At 37.3% G+C, this 18,668-nt stretch overlaps 1 long non-coding RNA gene across 1 annotated transcript in view; it reads left to right on the top strand.

Moving 5' to 3' along the window:
* Window positions 1–13,398, top strand: part of LOC124871054 — a 42,395-nt gene extending 28,997 nt beyond the window's left edge. Inside the window, exon 3 of the long non-coding RNA XR_007038936.1 lies at window positions 13,237–13,398. This is a non-coding gene — a long non-coding RNA (uncharacterized LOC124871054). The remainder of the gene's footprint in view (window positions 1–13,236) is intronic.
* The last annotated feature ends 5,270 nt before the right edge of the window (window positions 13,399–18,668 follow it).

Raw genomic sequence — 18,668 nt, 5'->3', positions numbered from 1 at the left:
TACCCTCCTGGACGGGTGAGAAATTACCGTTTTTTTTTTTTTTCCTCTTTAATTTGATCACGGATGCGTGGTTCCCCTCCCCTCCTTTTTCTTCAGACCTGATCCCATCCTCAACCGGTGGAGATAAGAAATCAACTTCAAAGTAATTTCGTTCTTTTCATTGTAAACCGGATAGGTGCATTTAGAGGTCAGGATGAGGCAGTTAAGGTGACGTAGGATCACCAGTAGTTAATCTAAGGTATTAACTTGTTGCATTCAATACTGATTGAATGCAACAAGCTGTATTTTTATTTGCTGCGCAAGCGCTGCTGAATTGTGCGTGGTTAATGTTTGCCCAGCTGATCCCAAATCAGCCAGGAGTTAGAAGTTGGACTTTTAAAAGTTTTTCATTCAAGGCAGCTGCGGTCTGGGCCTCGCCCGACCACTCTTTGTTCCAGTTGCTGGAGATTTTCCACTGAGTTCCCGCCTCAGAGTTTATGACCCTTTGTCGAGATTTGGGTCGATCAGTTGGTTGTGGCTAAAGGGTTGTGGCCCCACCGTTTTATCAGCTGATCGCAGCAATCGAGACATCAACACGACAGGAGGATTTCTTTCCATTTAACCCAAATTACACATTTTGTCCATAAACTGCTGGTTTGATCTTCATAGACACTAAATGCGCATATATTTTTCATTTATTATTATTGTTAGGTAGTAATTTTTATCCCCTTTGAGTAGAATAGTGCTTGTTAGTTAGGTGAAGGTTTTTGGACCAGAATAACCGCATATCAGGATTATTTGGCTTCAATAAATCTTCATATATATACTTAAGAGAAGCGTTTGTATTTATTTCGTGCAAGAATGATTTATCTGTCAAAATAAGGTCGAAGTTCCCCCACCTTCGGTGAATTGGTTGAATAAACAGTGACAGTTTGTGGTTTTGGTTAATAATTTGTAATTATTAAAGAGCTTTGAGCCCATAATCACAACACCAGAGGTTATCTCTGATTTCTATTCGTAAGTGATGATTTTTGGTTAAGAAATTAATATTTTTCAAATTATTATTTTAAATTAAGATTCTTGATGAATATTAATTAATTAATAATCATATTCCTTACATTATATTTTATCAGATTCACATGTCTGAGTTGTTTGAGCTTTTGAACAGAAGAAACAGAAATCGCCTTATAGGCCAAACTAAACTAAACTTGCACATTTAAAATATTTATGTTTCAATTTAAGGTCTTTAAGTATGACTGCATGCAATTATGGATCTATATAATGTCTGTGTTAGGTCTACTAACATTTGCTAGGCTGGATACACCAATGTAAAATATGTAACCAGTGACTCAAAACTATGGCCACCCAATAAGAGACATGCCCAAATCCAGTCCTGGAGAGCCACTATCCTGTCACCTCTGGATGTATCCCTGCTCCAAAACAATTAAATCAAATGGCTCAATTCCCTCATCAGCAACTCATTCAGCTTTGTGGAGGCCTTGTTGTAGAACTACCTTTAGCTGTATAAATTCAGTCCATTTTATCATTTTAGCAGCAATAACTTTTAATAGTCATTTCTTGTATGACAAATTGTTGTAGAGAAACCTTTCCGATGTTGCTTTAAGTAATTAAAGTGTGTGGACATTTTTTTTTTTTCTGCCCAGTTCTCTTTATGTACATCCATAGTATTTCAATCAGACTGAGTTCTGAACTTTGCCTGGCCCATTCCAACACCTTGTTTCTTTTTCACTAATTCTGTGGTAGATTTGCTGCTATGTTTGGGATCTTACCGGTGGATGACGCAGTTTGGGTCAGGCTTCTGAGACAGACAGCCTCACATTTGACTATACACAACTTTAGCATACAGAGAAGTGTGTGGTCCACTCAAGGACTGCAAGGTGCCCAGGTCCTGCGGCTGCAGAACAAGACCAAATAATCATTCTTCCACAATTTTACCTGACAGTTGACATAAGGTGTTTGTAATAATATGTTGAGTTTTGTTTTCTGCATGCAAGGTACTGAGCAAACACCCCTGCTTTGGCTTCACCTGAAATCTTGAGATTCATTCAGGAACAACCTTTGCAAACCTATGCCATTATTGCATTAAAGGGAAGAGGCTTTCTTCTTCAACCCTTCCACACAGGCTACACTTCTTCACTGATTTTCTGTTTTCCCTGTCATGTTAACTAAGGCCAGTCGAGTTTCGGAACAATCTTGCGTTTTTGTGATTTCTCTAAACATTTTATGGTTTAAATAAGCTGGAAAGTCCACTCATGAGATTTCCACTCCTGGGGAAATTAGCAGCTGTTCTAAATGTTTTCACTTGTAAGAAATCCTTTTATTCTAAAGATTGATGGACTTCATGGTTTGGAAATTAATTCATAAGCTTTCTGAGATTGTTGGGTGGCAACAGTTGCTTTTCTAATGTCATTCTTGATGTATTTCTGCGTTAGCATTGACACAAACCTTTCTGCCTTAGGTAACGCAAACATGTTCTAGACTTACAAACTGCCTAAACTCGTCCTTTTTTAGAAAAGCTCACACAAAATGCCTTTTATCAGCAGCACCTAGCTGTTGTTCACTCCCTATGGAAGCTGTACAAATGGACTTTTTTTGACAGTGTTTCTGTATTTTGATACAAATTTTGTAATTAAATGAACATAAAAATGACATGGATTCTTTGTCAGAAGGGGGTTTTGTAATATTTCAAAAAATGTACAACACTATAAAGAGAATCTTTGAAATGTTCAATGATTTTAATTAGATAAAATGAGTTAGCTGTATGTTGCTCTCTTTGATGGGATTCTTCTGAGTCTGCAGATCTTTACATGTTTAAAATTCTAAAGGAGCCATGTTAGAAAATAGGATTTAAGGTTTTCATTGCTTTGTTTTGATCTTCTAAAACCCACCAGCTTTTTGAAGTCAAAGCAGACTATCATGACTTTTTCTTTCTATATCTCCCATTGCTGTTCTTTGTTAGACAGAACCCAGAACCATTGTACTCGGCCTGCAAAAATGAAATACATCCAACAATTAGCTACACCCAGCATATTAGCAGTGATATAAGCAACTATAACTGACTAAAGTCCTTTGGCAATCCATCACGATTCTGTATTATGTTCGATTAAAGCTGTTATTTCTATAATTGTGGCCACTTTGAGTTAACATTTAGTGGAAGCCAAAAGGCGGAATGCCATAAGAGGAGTTTTTTTCTGGATGTAGCACTCACACCTTCATCAAATATGAAACTTGAAAGAGCAATAACAGTCATACATACATAAAAAGTAAGTGACTTTTTGACAAGTACAGGAAACAAATCTGTCTAAACAACTGAAAATGTAATACCCCCCTAAGTCTAATAAATGGTTGAACCTTGCTAGCAATACATTTGAGTTTTTTTAAGTATGAATGACCTGCTTAAAGTCATGCCACAGCATCTCAATCAGATTAAAGTCCCAACTTGGCCAGTCAAAAATCATTCAGGGTCATTCAGAGGTGGACTTGGCCCTGCTGCATAACTCAAGTACATTTGGCCTTAAAGTCATGAACTGATGGCCCAACATTGTCTTACAGGATTTTCTGGCAGATAACAGAATTAATGGTTCTATCATTACAGCAATGTGTGCAGGTCCCAAGGCAGTAAAGCAGTTCCACATCATCACACTTCCTACTACCACTACCTACGGTGGTAGTATGGACATGTATGGATAATAGTTCTCACTGTGGGTCATTGGAGTCTCAGAGTCTTAGAAATTGATTTTAACCCTTTCCATACTGATTGATATCCCTGACATTGTTTTTCACATTTTCTTTAATTCCTTTAGATCAGGACATGATGTGGAGGTTTTGGAGAATTTATATCCTACTTCATGCTGTCTTTCAGGTTATGTGAAAATGATTTCTTGGATCTCCAGGTCTTGTAGTTATCAGGCCTGGGTGTGGCTATTGAAATTTAACTCTGCTTTCCGAAAAGATAATTCATGATTTGAAAATGGTTTAGATAGCTTTTACTTTCTGTTTAATTAAATTTTGAATTGAAAATAACTTGTATTGACTCTGGTTATCTCTGATATTAAAGTTTAATAATCTGAACCATTTAATTGTGCCAAAAAAACCCACAAAAACAGAATGTGTCAGATGATAAATCCTTTTTTTAGAGCAATGTATGTAGAATGAGATATTGTTTCCTAGTTAATCAGTTTTTTGCTGTCGTACCTGCATGATGGTAATTTAAAATCCAAGTTCGTCTAAGTAGTGCTTGGGAGAAGCCTTTATTGAGGAAGAACAGCAAGAGAGCAGACAAAGGGATGTGCTACCGGATGACAAAGATGAGATCTGACACAAGGTGTGAGAATGGCTGTGGGAAGGAGGACAGAGATGAGGAGGAATGTGTTGAAGGGGTGACCATGCTTTGAGGACAAGGTGAATTCAAAGGGACCATTTATGAATTGAGCTCTCCTGAGAGGGGCTGACAGGTCAATAACCAGAGACAAGCAGGAAGATACTGCTTGTCCCTGGAGGGGACAAATGGCAGGGATAAAGTAAAAACCAAAGCGTAATTGCCTTATCCAACCAGGCATGACTGAATGTCCAGACACTGAGCTGGGGCTGTCCCAGGCACCCCCCCAAGCACACCCATTTGTATAGCTAAAATCCCATTTAATCAGGAGTCGCTCAACTCTTTGACTCAATCAACACCCATTTGGGACACTTTGTAGTTTAACCCAGTCTTTAGTGAGTAACAGGACACAGATGGCTCAGACAGATGGATGGCACATTAGCATGATAAATACTGTAGGTCACAACTGACACAGAGATCTCAATTTGTTTCATGTCTGAGTTTTAGTTGTTCGGATATTTCACTGCCAACAAAAATGAATACTGGGTACTTACAGAATTCTACTTTTTTTAAAGGTGATTATGTTATATAGGCTCAATTTTCTTCATAAACATGCCAAGCCTGATATGTAGAGCATGACTGAAAAACAAAATCCTAGATAATAGCGCCTATGTCACAAACCCTCTTCTGCTGCCTCTTCACATCAAAGAAGTCAGGGGAGTTGGTTCTGGTAAGAGGCACCCCATCTGATTCCTGTAAACATTCAGTAATTTGAAAAAAGCATACCCTCTTTAAAATTCCAAGGTTTTAAATATGAGGGCATAATAACATGATCATGATCTTTAGGTTCTTAATCTAAATTAGGATTTAAGAGGAATAGTTGCAGCCTGAAGCTGCTAATCAAAACACTTCATTGATGGATCATAACTATTCTGACCACCTCTATAAAAACAGGTGTTTAGGTTTTTGCTGATCTGAAGCATTTTGGTGTGTCTCAGTGCCAAGGTGGCATCACATGCATGTGGAAACAGTTGTTTCTGCTCATCAATCTGGGAAAGCCTATGAGCCCATTTCCAAAATACTTGAAGTCCATTAATCCTCAGAGAAAAAGATTATTCACAAATGGAAAACATTTAGGACAACATAGAAACACAGTTGTGTAAATGTATGCAGATACACACCTGTGTAAATGTAGGTTTAATTTTTATAGGACACTTGGATACTATATAAAATTGTGACATTGTGTAATTTAAATATGGAATTTAACAACAAGCCTGACATTTTCAAATTTTGATATGATGTATTTTATCTTGATGTTTTCTTCCCTTGTTTTTTTTTTCCTTTATTAATTTTAGGTCATTCAGCCTATACCATCTGACAGGGGGAACACAATGGAAATCAGCCTTGGCTGTGATTGGGTGCATTTATATTTGTGTTGTTCAAAAGGTTTATTAATGCACACCATCCAATTTCAGCAAATAAAAGAAAAATAAAACAAATATTTGTAGACAATCCATCAAATTCACACTGTTTTAGTTTAAATTTATTTAAAAATGACAGATTAGGGTACCAAACTCAACTTATTTGATGCCCTGTAATAAAAATCAATTTGACTAAATTTTTTATTGGAATCATACAGTCTCCCCATGCAGCTCCTCTTGTAGCTCTGTTTACGTCTGCATTGAAATGACCAGAATCAGACAGTGGAAAAGCGTCTGACTCCAAGGTAAAATGGAATGCTCTGAAAAATGAATAAAAACAACAATCACCTCAATCTCAGACTCCACAGGGCTCAAGTAGCATGTTAGATGTTTAATTGTTTTGCTAAAAGGGAAAATAATAAACCAGTGTGGCTCTTTTGGAAGGGTTTAGGAAGAACAATCTCTTCTCTCTAAAAAACAAATATAGTAGCACAAATCAGATTTGCAACGCTGCATCTTAATGAAGTAATGATGTGATGATATAGGCTTTGTTTTGCATCCATAGGAACTGGACAACCTGCAGGCACTGAGTAAACTATGAACTCCTCTGTATATTAAATTATTCTTGAATCAAATGTAAGGTTATCTTTTCAACAGGTGAAGGCTGGCACAAACTGGGTCATAGATGCAATGAAGGAGTCTTATAGAAAAGTGTAAACCAAAACTCCTCCATACTAATGAGAGACATTTAAAGTGAGACAAGTACTTGCTAGTTGCTGCAAAGTTGGTTCTACAAACTGTTAAATTATGAGGTATTTAGACACCTTTTTTTCAGTTTTTAATTTATATTTTTTATAAACACTACTGGTGAAAGTTTTAGAACGCCTTTCTCATTTAATGGTTTTCTTTATGTTTATGACTATTTACAATAAACGTAGATTCTCACTGACTGCATCAAAACTGTAAACAATTGTTTACAGTTTTGTAATTGTAAAATAACTTTAAATATGTTTTATATTCCTTAAAGTAGCTGCCCTCTGTTGTGATGACTGAAATATTAATCTTTGGTTGTCTCTCAATAAATCTCTGGGAAGTTCTTTCAAGACTCTTTGGAAAACCATTTCTGGTGACCACCTCATGCAGAGAATAAGAGAGCAAAGCAGTCATCAAAGCAAAGGGTGGCTATTTTGAAGAATCTAATAAAGTTATTTCACACTTTTTGTTTACTACATAATTCCATGTGTGCTCATTTAAAGTGTTTTTTGCCTTTAGTTAGAATCTACAATTTAAATAGCCATGAAAATAAAGAGACCCATTAAGTGAGAAAGTGTATCTAAAACTTTTGACCGGTAGTGTGAATATTGCCTGTGTGGAATCTCTTTTGTGTAAAGCCTGGTAAGGACCAAATTATGTTTCTTATGTCTTACTACGTAAAACTCAAGAACTGAATTAGGATTTTAAAAAAATAAAAAAATAAAAAAGTATTTTTCTTATGGGAATTGGCCCCAGGAGAAGATGGAGAGCATGACTAGGGTTCCGGGTTTCCCTTCTGGACCTGCTACTTTTGCAACCAAGTCTCAGATAAGTGAAACACATTAAATTTATGGATTATTCTCTGTTCCTTCAGTGGTAACCATCAACCCATATTACCATGTCCTACATTTCACTCAGATACACATGAGAGTGCACTCTCAGAAGATCTTACTGTCTTGTTGGTTTTGCACAGTGCAGGCAGTTGTCAGCCTGTCTTCACTCTGTCAAATTATATCAATCACACTTACTCTTTATAGCCTAAAAATAGTGTATTATAAAATTTTAGGCCTATAGTTTATGTAGAAATATTCTGACTGTCAGTGCTGCTGATGTGCACATGATGGCACACCCATGGCAACCCTGATGTAACAAATTTGCTGAGTCATCAGAACACCGTCTTTTTTAAGGATACTTTCTATGTTTCAACAAACTTTTTTGCATAGAATCAATGACCCTAAAAAAAAAAAGAAAAATAAGTATTTCTTAATGATAAAAGTAAAAATGTGTTATTTTGATGTATTTGTGCACAATATGGCATATTTTTATTAAATAAATAACCATCATAAGTGATCATTACTGTCCACTATGACCTTTCCGGTGGGTGCCTACCAACATCTAGGAATATCATCTGTTCATTCAATCATTGACATCTGCCAGCACAGAATGTTTCTCAAATATTTAAGCCTCCCAGAAATTAAATCCATCTGCCTCTGATGGCTTGTGTTTTCCTCTAAAGCAAACACGTCGGAGCAAAACTCGAAACACTTTATAAACAAACTAGTGACAATTAGTTTGTCAAGTGCCTGCATTGGGGGGGCGTGTTGCATAATATGCATTGATTGTAAGCCAATGCACTCCATATGCAGTCTCAAGTCGAATCTATGCAGAAGAATCTCAAAGAATTCTTGGTAAATAGCCATCCACAAGCAGAGTATTGGTGTGTCATTTTAATTATCTGGGACAAAAACGTGTAAAGTCCCAGATGGTGGCAAAACTTATTGGTTTATAATAAAACAGCACTCTGGACAAATGTTTAAAATTTACTTATTTTACACTAGCAGATAAATGTTCAATCTAAAATAAACAGCTTTTAAGAGAAATGTTATAATTGTACCATCTGCAGCTTTGGTTGGAGGAGATCAATGAGCGAGTTTTAGCCAAATTCTACGTGAAAGCACATTTCTCATGTCCTTGGGGGGCACTTTAATGCTTGCAGTGTCTTTTCTCAGTTTAGTGTCTGTAGTAAATGAAAGCTGTTTGCAGAGACATCCCCCAGAGAAACAGGAGAACATTAAGGTGAATAAAGAAGTTCAGGGGAAATTCTTAGTGAAGACTAATGAGTGGAATCGGGGTTGCTGAGTGTGGACATGGGGGCATTGCCTTGACATTTCTTGTTAGTGTGATGTTAACCTGTCCAACTCCCCTTGGACCTATCCCACCTCATCAGCCCTTCTAAAAATAAACCAATAAACCTTTTGCAAGGCAAAGAAAAGTGCTACGCTTTGGTTCTGCTTTCCTTTGCCTCACCCCTCCCACCTCCTCCTTCCTGTCTCCACCCAGCCAGGAGAGGGGGGAAGCTGGTTGTGTCAGCATTGGCTGAGAGGTAATTAATCTAATCAAGTAATTAACCATGAGCTTGGGTCAACACTACATTTGGTTATGATGGTTCAGACAGAAAAAATAACATGAGCTGGCTAACAATGTAGTCCAGACCCAAATTCTAAAAAGGAAAAAAAAAAAAAACACAGTAAGGTCATTTTGGTCTGTTGTAATGTTTTAAAAGGTATAATAATCAATCTGGAATTTAATCCAGTTATTCACCACTTTACATTTCTAAATGAGAAACAATGTTATGCATAAATTTATCCCAGAACAAAGTACAAGAATCTGAATATCTTGATATTTCCTGTTACACCACAGTGTTACCTTCTGAACTGCCTTAATTTCTCATGCAATAAATTTAACAAGGTGTAAGACATTCCTTAGAGATTGTGGTCCATAATAATAATAGCATTACAAAGTTGCTGCATATTTCTCAGCTGCATATCTATGATGCACATCATAAACATATTCTGTTAGATTGAGATCTGGTGACTGTGGAGGCCACTGCAGTACATTAAATCCATTGGCATGTTCAGGAAACCAGTTTGAGAGTACAGGTCCTTCTCAAAATATTAGCATATTGTGATAAAGTTAATTATTTTCCATAATGTCATGATGAAAATTTAACATTCATATATTTTAGATTCATTGCACACTAACTGAAATATTTCAGATCTTTTATGGTCTTAATACAGATGATTGTGGCATACAGCTCATGAAAACCCAAAATTCCTATCTCACAAAATTAGCATATTTTATCCAACCAATAAAAGAAAAGTGTTTTTAATACAAAAAACGTCAACCTTCAAATAATCATGTACAGTCATGCACTCAATACTTGGTCGGGAATCCTTTTGCAGAAATGACTGCTTCAATGCGGCGTGGCATGGAGGCAATCAGCCTGCGGCACTGCTGAGGTCTTATGGAGGCCCAGGATGCTTCGATAGCGGCCTTTAGCTCATCCAGAGTGTTGGGTCTTGAGTGTCTCAACGTTCTCTTCACAATATCCCACAGATTCTCTATGGGGTTCAGGTCAGGAGAGTTGGCAGGCCAATTGAGCACAGTGATACCATGGTCAGTAAACCATTTACCAGTGGTTTTGGCACTGTGAGCAGGTGCCAGGTCATGCTGAAAAATGAAATCTTCATCTCCATAAAGCTTTTCACCAGATGGAAGCATGAAGTGCTCCAAAATCTCCTGATAGCTAGCTGCATTGACCCTGCCCTTGATAAAACACAGTGGACCAACACCTGCAGCTGACACGGCACCCCAGACCATCACTGACTGTGGGTACTTGACACTGGACTTCTGGCATTTTGGCATTTCCTTCTCCCCAGTCTTCCTCCAGACTCTGGCACCTTGATTTCCGAATGACATGCAGAATTTGCTTTGATCCGAAAAAAGTACTTTGGACCACTGAGCAACAGTCCAGTGCTGCTTTTCTGTAGCCCAGGTCAGGCGCTTCTGGGGAATGCGGCACCTGTAGCCCATTTCCTGCACACGCCTGTGCACGGTGGCTCTGGATGTTTCTACTCCAGACTCAGTCCACTGCTTCCGCAGGTCCCCCAAGGTCTGGAATCGGCCCTTCTCCACAATCTTCCACAGGGTCCGGTCACCTCTTCTCATTGTGCAGCGTTTTCTGCCACACTTTTTCCTTCCCACAGACTTCCCACTGAGGTGCCTTGATACAGCACTCTGGGAACAGCCTATTCGTTCAGAAATGTCTTTCTGTGTCTTACCCTCTTGCTTGAGGGTGTCAATAGTGGCCTTCTGGACAGCAGTCAGGTCGGCAGTCTTACCCATGATTGGGGTTTTGAGTGATGAACCAGGCTGGGAGTTTTAAAGGCCTCCGGAATCTTTTGCAGGTGTTTAGAGTTAACTCGTTGATTCAGATGATTAGGTTCATAGCTCGTTTAGAGACCCTTTTAATGATATGCTAATTTTGTGAGATAGGAATTTTGGGTTTTCATGAGCTGTATGCCAAAATCATCTGTATTAAGACAATAAAAGACCTGAAATATTTCAGTTAGTGTGCAATGAATCTAAAATATATGAATGTTAAATTTTCATCATGACATTATGGAAAATAATGAACTTTATCACAATATGCTAATATTTTGAGAAGGACCTGTATGTGAGCTTTGTGCCATGGTGCATTATCCTGCTGGAATGACCCATTAGGAGGTAGACACACAAAGTCTGCAGAGAAAACATTTCCCATACAATAACACAACCAGCACCCTAACTCCGAATCTTTGATTCAAGGCAGGATGGATCCAAGCTGTTTACAGCAAATTCTGACCTTAACTTTGGTTGCTGATCACTTCCAGTGTTGCAGCTGAGTTTTTTATAGGGTGTTTTGTCTGAGTTTGTTCTTTGCAATTTTTTCATATAACATAAATTTCCAGCAAATGTCATTTTAAGGTAAATTACACAACAAATATGTCCACTGATTCACAGTAAAATCCAGTCACACACAAAACTTTCAGTTTCAACCAAAAAGGTCAAAGAAGGTTAAAAACAGTTTAGATGGTGATCTTTTTTTATTTGGAAGAAACAGGGGGCTGAAAAAGCAGGGAAAATGCACAGCCAGCCTGACTCACTCCAGTCAAGTACTTTGTTCCCTTTATTATAAGGTTGCTGAACATGCATACTACAGTCGTTTTTTATAGTTTTTTCTAATATTTTTTTCCATTTATATGTATACATCATTTTTATTATCAAAAAAATGTTTTGAAGGCTGGCTGAAGGCCCTAAATTTTGGCACTAATAAAGCTGTCTGAATTAGTTATGATACAATACTGTCAGACTCAGAAGATCCTAGAATACTAGTTAATAAAATGTGTATTTCAGGAAATCAACATATGGTAGGAGCCACCATAAACTTGGAATGTCAGAGAAAATTTCTCGATTTTTAACATAGTAAAGAGTTGCATTCAGAGTTCTATCTATCAGAAGATAAACTTTGAATTTAGTTTGAATTTAACGGAGCCAATGAAGAGAAGCTAATATCAGAGAAATATAATATTACCTTTTCATGACTCTGCAGGATTGGTATATTAAAGGATGTATCGGTCATTATAATTTTTATTAGAACTCAATTTAACAAAGAAAATAAATGTGTATGTATTTAAAATCAGACCCATTAGTCCCTAAGTGTCAGCCTGAAAAATCTCTGTTTTTAAGGGCTGCCAATTCTTCCTCACTCGACACAATATTTTCCCAAACAGGAATGCAAAAAGTGTAAGTACAAGGCGTAAGGAAAAGATGAAATGAGATTCAGCATCAGTCTTGTCTATAGTGTTTAAAATCCCTACTGAAGGCATTAACTTAGCTAGAATAGGCTCACAACATTGTGTACCATTGAAATGCAGTGGAGCTGTTCGTATTTGGAGTGTCAATTGGCAGCTTAAGTGTCCTTTTTCTGGTTCACCTTTCTAGAATGGACTCACAAATGACTGTGGAAGTCCTGGAAAGGTAAAAGAAAAAAAGCAGGACTTTGTCGTCATTGCAAAGTCCAAATGCCAATTTCAGCTGCAGCTGGGCTGTCTTTCCAAAGTGCATTTACAGAATTGGAGGAGTCTTAGAGGCGTGAGAGAAAAGTCATTTTGTTAAAAGCTGTACAGGTGAAACCAAATGTACATGTAATTTCACTGAATTGCTAGTTCCTTCCTTTTAAGATATCGAAAGATTTTCGTGTGCTGACCTAAACCTTTATCTGGGTTGCTTTCCATTTTGTCTTGTCTGCTTGTTTTGTTCTGTTAAAGACAGATAAAATAACAGAAAGAGGTCCATTGTTGCGGCTTGGTGATTGCCCCCTTTGAATTTGGCCTCTTCAGCGGATTTTACAAAATGATTTGAGAGCTGCTCGAACTCTAAAAGCTTAATTTAATTCAGTACAAGTAGCACTCATAGACTTACTCTTGACCTTTCAATTAAAGTGCAACAGTAATGAAAAAAGTGATAGCATGTACTTTTAAATGGATACATATATAGTAATTGCCTGCAATCCAAACTTTAGATGAACACATTAACAAGAGAAATGTTGTGCTATTTTATTATTGTGAGATCTTCAATCAGTCCTAATGTTAAATATATTTAAATACGGAGATAGTGATAGTTGGATTACGTAGTGCAGAAACATGGACTGGCCACAAGGTCAAATTTTAAGGGAGTAGAATGAGATGTACCTAACAAAGTGGCCGGTGAGTGTAGATCTAACTCACCACACAATCTAAGTCTTCTGATACCATCTGATCAGCAGCTTGGTTGAAGTCTGGTGTCCTTCACCTATCTGCTTCCACTCGGAGTGCTCTCCAGCAGTCATGCGCTACTGACTTCTCCTTTCACTCCTACCAACAGTGAACCTGCATCCTCCACCCCAGTCTTATTGTTCTGCAGTGAAGCATGGCAGCAGATGAGGTCCTCTGGCACACAGATAGAAACACAAGAAGATCAGCCTCAAACAGTGACAAAGAAACAAACTGAGAGCATTCCTTTTATTGGCTCTGCACTGATGCTATCTCCTCATGTGATTGCACACTCAGGTGAGTGCATGCACACTGACATGCTTATTTCTCTGTGTCTGTGTACCTGATGGCTGACCAGATATATTTTTTGACTCTTTCCAGGCTGTAGACTGTAGTGTCAGAAGTCAGTGTAATGTGATCCCAGCTCTCCTCTTTGTGCTACTAATGTATTTGGAGTCGCCCACCCTTGGGGCAGCAATTATTTTTTTTATCAGCCTGTGAAAGTTAGTTAAGTGCTTCAGGGTTAAGAAGAATGGAGCAGGAAGGGGTGGGGCCCATGTGGAGTTGCTATCTAAATTGGGGCCTCAGTGCTTTGACACAAAACATCAAGGAAAACAGCATTATTATTGCTCAAATATTTTCCCAGATTTAAAGAATGACAAGGGTCAAAACTGGAAACAAATTAAGTCGTAATAAAAAAATGAGACAAACAGGGAGGGGACACAGGAAGGGGGGGGGGGGGGGTATAATTGAGAAAAACGTCACGATAAGATAACAGCCTTACCAGTTTCTTTATTTAATTAGAGTAGCTCACATCTGAAATGGTGCACCTAGCTAATCCCCTGCCGTTTGTGTCATCTGCTGAAGTTGCTGCACCACATATGGCTGTGTGGAAATAAACATCCATCCACTGTCACATGTCTTACTGCTAACCGGTCTAATACATGCAGTACCAAGCAAATAAGGCTAATTATGTACTGAGAATGGTTGAGTTGCCTCAATAATGCAACCTTTGCTCCTTCCTTTTTATAGTTATTTGAGCAAGCGAACACCAATAAGCTACCCACAGTATCAGACAGAAACCACAACAATACAGAGGTGATGTCATTGAGTGTTAAACATACTGTTACATTTTTCTTTCTTCTAGCTCACAGAGCAGCAATGTTTTTTTATGTTTTAAGTTATGGACCAGCTAAGTAACTATTCATTTGAGAAGTTAGATTAGAATACATTTAATTTATTTAAATTATGTGGGATATTAAACAGATCCCACATTGGTCATAGATGTCTAATATACTATGTCAATGTTCCCACTCACAATTAGTATTGGAAGTTAGGGTTTGCACTTGATTTTGGTGCCCATTGAATATAGCTGCCTAGCAAAACAGACTTTACACATAAACAAAGCAGCAGCAAAAAAATATGTTTTCCAAAAGAAAAAATGGGAAATTTTGCCCAAAATATTGTAAGCAATTTTAAAGTTAAAGATGATGGCAGAAAAAAGTAGTTTGGCTGAAACCAGAGCTCTCCTTTTGTTTAAATACAAGCTAGTATCAATACTGCAGCATCCACTGCAGAAAGGTTGAAAACCCCAACAGTTTAAAATATCAATCCTTTTACCACTTTAATTTATTTATGTCCAAAGGAAGTTTCAGGCATCATTGTTGGGTGTTTCTGTTGGTGCTGTTGAAGATGGTATGATATTAATAACATCCATCATAAACTTTATTGCAAGTCATATTCAACACTGTGCAAGTCCAACTAGACTTCAGGTGAGCTAGTGAGGGAGCTCCTATGGATGGGTAGAAATTTTTACGTAAGTCAATTTGCAACCATACCTTTAAATATTTTGTGTGAGTTAATGTATACTGTAAAGTTGCTTAAACGATGACATAAAGCTTTGACAGAAGACACTTTGAGCACAGTCAGCTTTCTCTTCTAATTCTTTATACATTTTTATAAAGTTACAGCAAAAAAATTCAGTGTTTCTTGGAAAATCACATAACAGACCAACATAGAATAGTGCATAATTGTGAAGTGGAATGAAATGGACACATGGTTTTGAATTTGTTTTACAAATGAAATGTTAAAGTGTGTCATGCAAATGTATTCAGCTCCTTTAGATCTAATTCCCCTAAATAAATTCCAGTGCAACCAATTGCCTCAAGAAGTTAGCTAATTAGTAAATGTATAAACAGCATAATCAAGACCAAGAAAAATAGCAGAAATGTCCAGAATAATGTTGAGAAGTTTCAAGAACAGTTAGGTTAAAAAAAAAACTATCCCAAACATTAAACATCTCACAATCCTTGCACTCCATATGCACAGTATAGCCTTTATGAATGAGTAGCATGTAGAAAACCAGTGTTACTTTGCAAGTTGCCACAAGCAATTCAAGGTAAACAGCAATTATGTAGAAGAACATGCTTTATTTAGATGAGACTAGTCTTTAACATTATGACTTACATGAAAAATGTTAGTTTTTGAGGAAAACTAACAATGCACATCACATTACCCTGAACACAGAGTCACCATAGTGACACATGGTGGTGGCAGCATCATGCTGTGTGGATAGTTTTCCTGCAGATGACAATTAATCTGAATAGATATGTATCACACATTTACCTGATGGACTGATGATATTAACTAATTAACTAATCTGTGAAGCCACCAAAACATGTGTACGTTTCTGGATGCTGATGTTGCTGTTTTAATGTAGAGATGTCTTAAGTTGGTTAATCTTATGTTGCAAGTTATTATTTTACAGTTAGTGTAACTGAAGTATATTGACTCAAAACAGAATCAGTTTTTTACTTCATTTCTCTTGACAGTGTTCCTTAGGTGCTTTTATTTTGATTTTGTGATAACTAAATTATCTAATTTTAATTGAGTGTATCACAACTTTTAAAATGCACAGAATTGATCTGTGTCTGGCAGATAAAACTAACTGATTTAAAATTTTGCAGCTTTTGTTTTGATTTTTTTGAAATTTAAAAAAGTAAACAGAAATGCAATTTCTTAATTTAAATCTTACATTATGTGTTTGCTATTTAACTTTTAATCAGAAATATTCACTGCAGTGCATCATATACATTATTTTGTGGTCTGAAATGTGCAAAGGCCAGCTGCAATGCATCTGTTTTCTATGAGTAAACAATTTGAATAACCATCTTGTAATGCTCAATATGTGGCAGATGGCTCCTTATATCTTCACAAAAGTCTAAAGTGTAGAAAAGATAAAACAAAAACTGGCAAAAAATAAAATATGTTACATTATAATTTTTTTCAGTAATCATTAGTTAGTTAGTTTTTGGTTTGTTTTGTTATTGTTCAATCTTGCCCTGCTGTGAAGTATCAAGGTAAAATATAATTATATTATTTTTATTTAACCTTGCCATGTATTACGAAAAGTGTATTTATATCAAACAGAAAAAAAAATTGTAATGCGACTTGTTCCCAAATGCACATGTGAATAGATGGTTTGTGTATGTGTCAGAAAGAGAAGGGCAGAAGCTAAATTGCAGATGATAAGAATGCTACTGAAGACAGTGAGAAAGTTGAAACCGAGACGGGTTAAAAGCTCTGAGGTCCTCTGAGTGTGCGATTGTGTGTGCAGGGGCTCCATTATCACTCTGTCAGGGTGCAGAGCCCTGGCGTCAGGGCTCTAGTGAGTCACATAAAGACACCACTGTAGAAACAGGTGGAACCGACACAGGTAACATACTTTGTGTTTGTGTTATAAAAACACACCATTCAGTCTACTTGTAACGGCAGTGTTTCACTGGGAAAATCAGGACTTATATTCATTATTTCTCGTCGGTTCAAAAGTTTCCTTTTTTTTACAGTTAACTTTGTGGTATAGCATTGGATATATAAAAAACTGAGGACATGCATAATGGACTCATTGGAGGTTGGTGAAACCTATGGCTTCATCATGTTTCTACAGAACAGATCAGAACTGCAAAACAAGTGAACTAAGAACAGAATGAAATGCAGGTAACACAAGGGTTGAACCAAGCTGGAGTGATATGCCATGAACTGGTAGGTAATTAAGAAACCAAGATGTTTCTGACAAGTATAATAAAACAAATGAAACTCATATTTAAAGGAAAAACTGGAACACAACAAAACATATTACAGTTTTTAAACATGTTAAGTTCTCTTCTGAGCAACAGCAATAGTCAGCATCCTTCATATGTAATTCAGAAAACTTGCCTGTTGGTGGAGATGGAGCTGGGACCAATGACGAGCTCTAATTGTGTTAATCCATTAGTGTCCCAGCCATCACCTATGATTATGAGATGTAACTCATTATTGAAAGAATGAGATGCTGGTATAAAACAGCTAAAATGAGCTTTGTATTTGTATATATATATACATATATATATATACACATTCCACACTATATGTCCATCTAGGATGAGACCCTGGAGACCTTGGTTAATGCTGCTGGTGGTGGTGGTGTAATGGTTTGGGGGGAAATTTCCTTGGTACACTTTAGGCCCCTAAGTATTTGACTGTCATTTAAACACCACAGCCTACCTGAGTATTTTACAGGCCGAGGAGGGTCCATCCCAGTACTTGCATGGTGTACAGTACGTAATAATATGGCTGGGGAGTGTGTATCTTTTTATACCTAGGGATGGCTTGGGATTCCCAAAATTGTACTGCAAAGTGACCGGTTGTAGAGATGTTTGGGTTTCTCTTCTGAACATGACAATAGAGGGATGGCCAAACGGATGGATTCTCTATGTAAAATTACGCTTATTTCTTAAAGAAGACTGAATTAGTAAAATACACAAACCTACAAACATCTTTCCAGAACATTTTATCATGCTTTGGGATTTTAGTGTTTGTATGGTGTATTTTTATGTCTTTTCAAGGCAGTTTTTCTGTTTCATGAAACTAAAAAATTAAGATTTTTTTGTGTGAAGATATTTGTTGGACAAAAACAGAACTGCCATGTGTCCTCATCTGTCGTCTTTGTTAAAAAATAAAAAAGACAAACATCAAGACTATTGAGCAGTTGGCAGAGGATTGTAGTTGGAGGCTACATCCCTGCGGAGCCCAGCTGCTGCTCTGGCCAGTGATGAGATGGTAACTGAGCACCCAGCAGTAGCATATAAGAAGGCGACAACTCATTCAGCATGGACTGGTAACTCGAGGCAGCTTCTTATTAGATCATCTATTTCCTCAGCGCGTGTCAGCCTACCAAGGCTGGCAGCTAGTATGCTGAATGTTGACAACTTTCTAAAACATCTTTTGCTTTGATGTCAAATATTTAGTAGCTAATTAGATTAGCTGCTTCTCTTCACATAAACTGACTGTGGGGTTTAGTATGTCCCATTAGTAGAAACACAAACCCATCACAACCTATGCTGTGAACTTTAAATACAATGTTTTGAAACCTTCCAATCCAGAAATACTGTAACGATACAATTCGTACCATGTATCAGAAGTGCACAGGAATCAACATACTTTGTGGGGTCCTGCTGATATTGCCACAATTGGAGCAGCTACAACATAAATATCATGAAAACCAGA

The sequence above is a fragment of the Girardinichthys multiradiatus genome, chromosome 7 (assembly GCF_021462225.1).
Source record: "Girardinichthys multiradiatus isolate DD_20200921_A chromosome 7, DD_fGirMul_XY1, whole genome shotgun sequence".
Taxonomy (NCBI): Eukaryota; Metazoa; Chordata; class Actinopteri; order Cyprinodontiformes; family Goodeidae; genus Girardinichthys; species Girardinichthys multiradiatus.
This window is presented reverse-complemented; position numbering and strand designations above follow the sequence as displayed.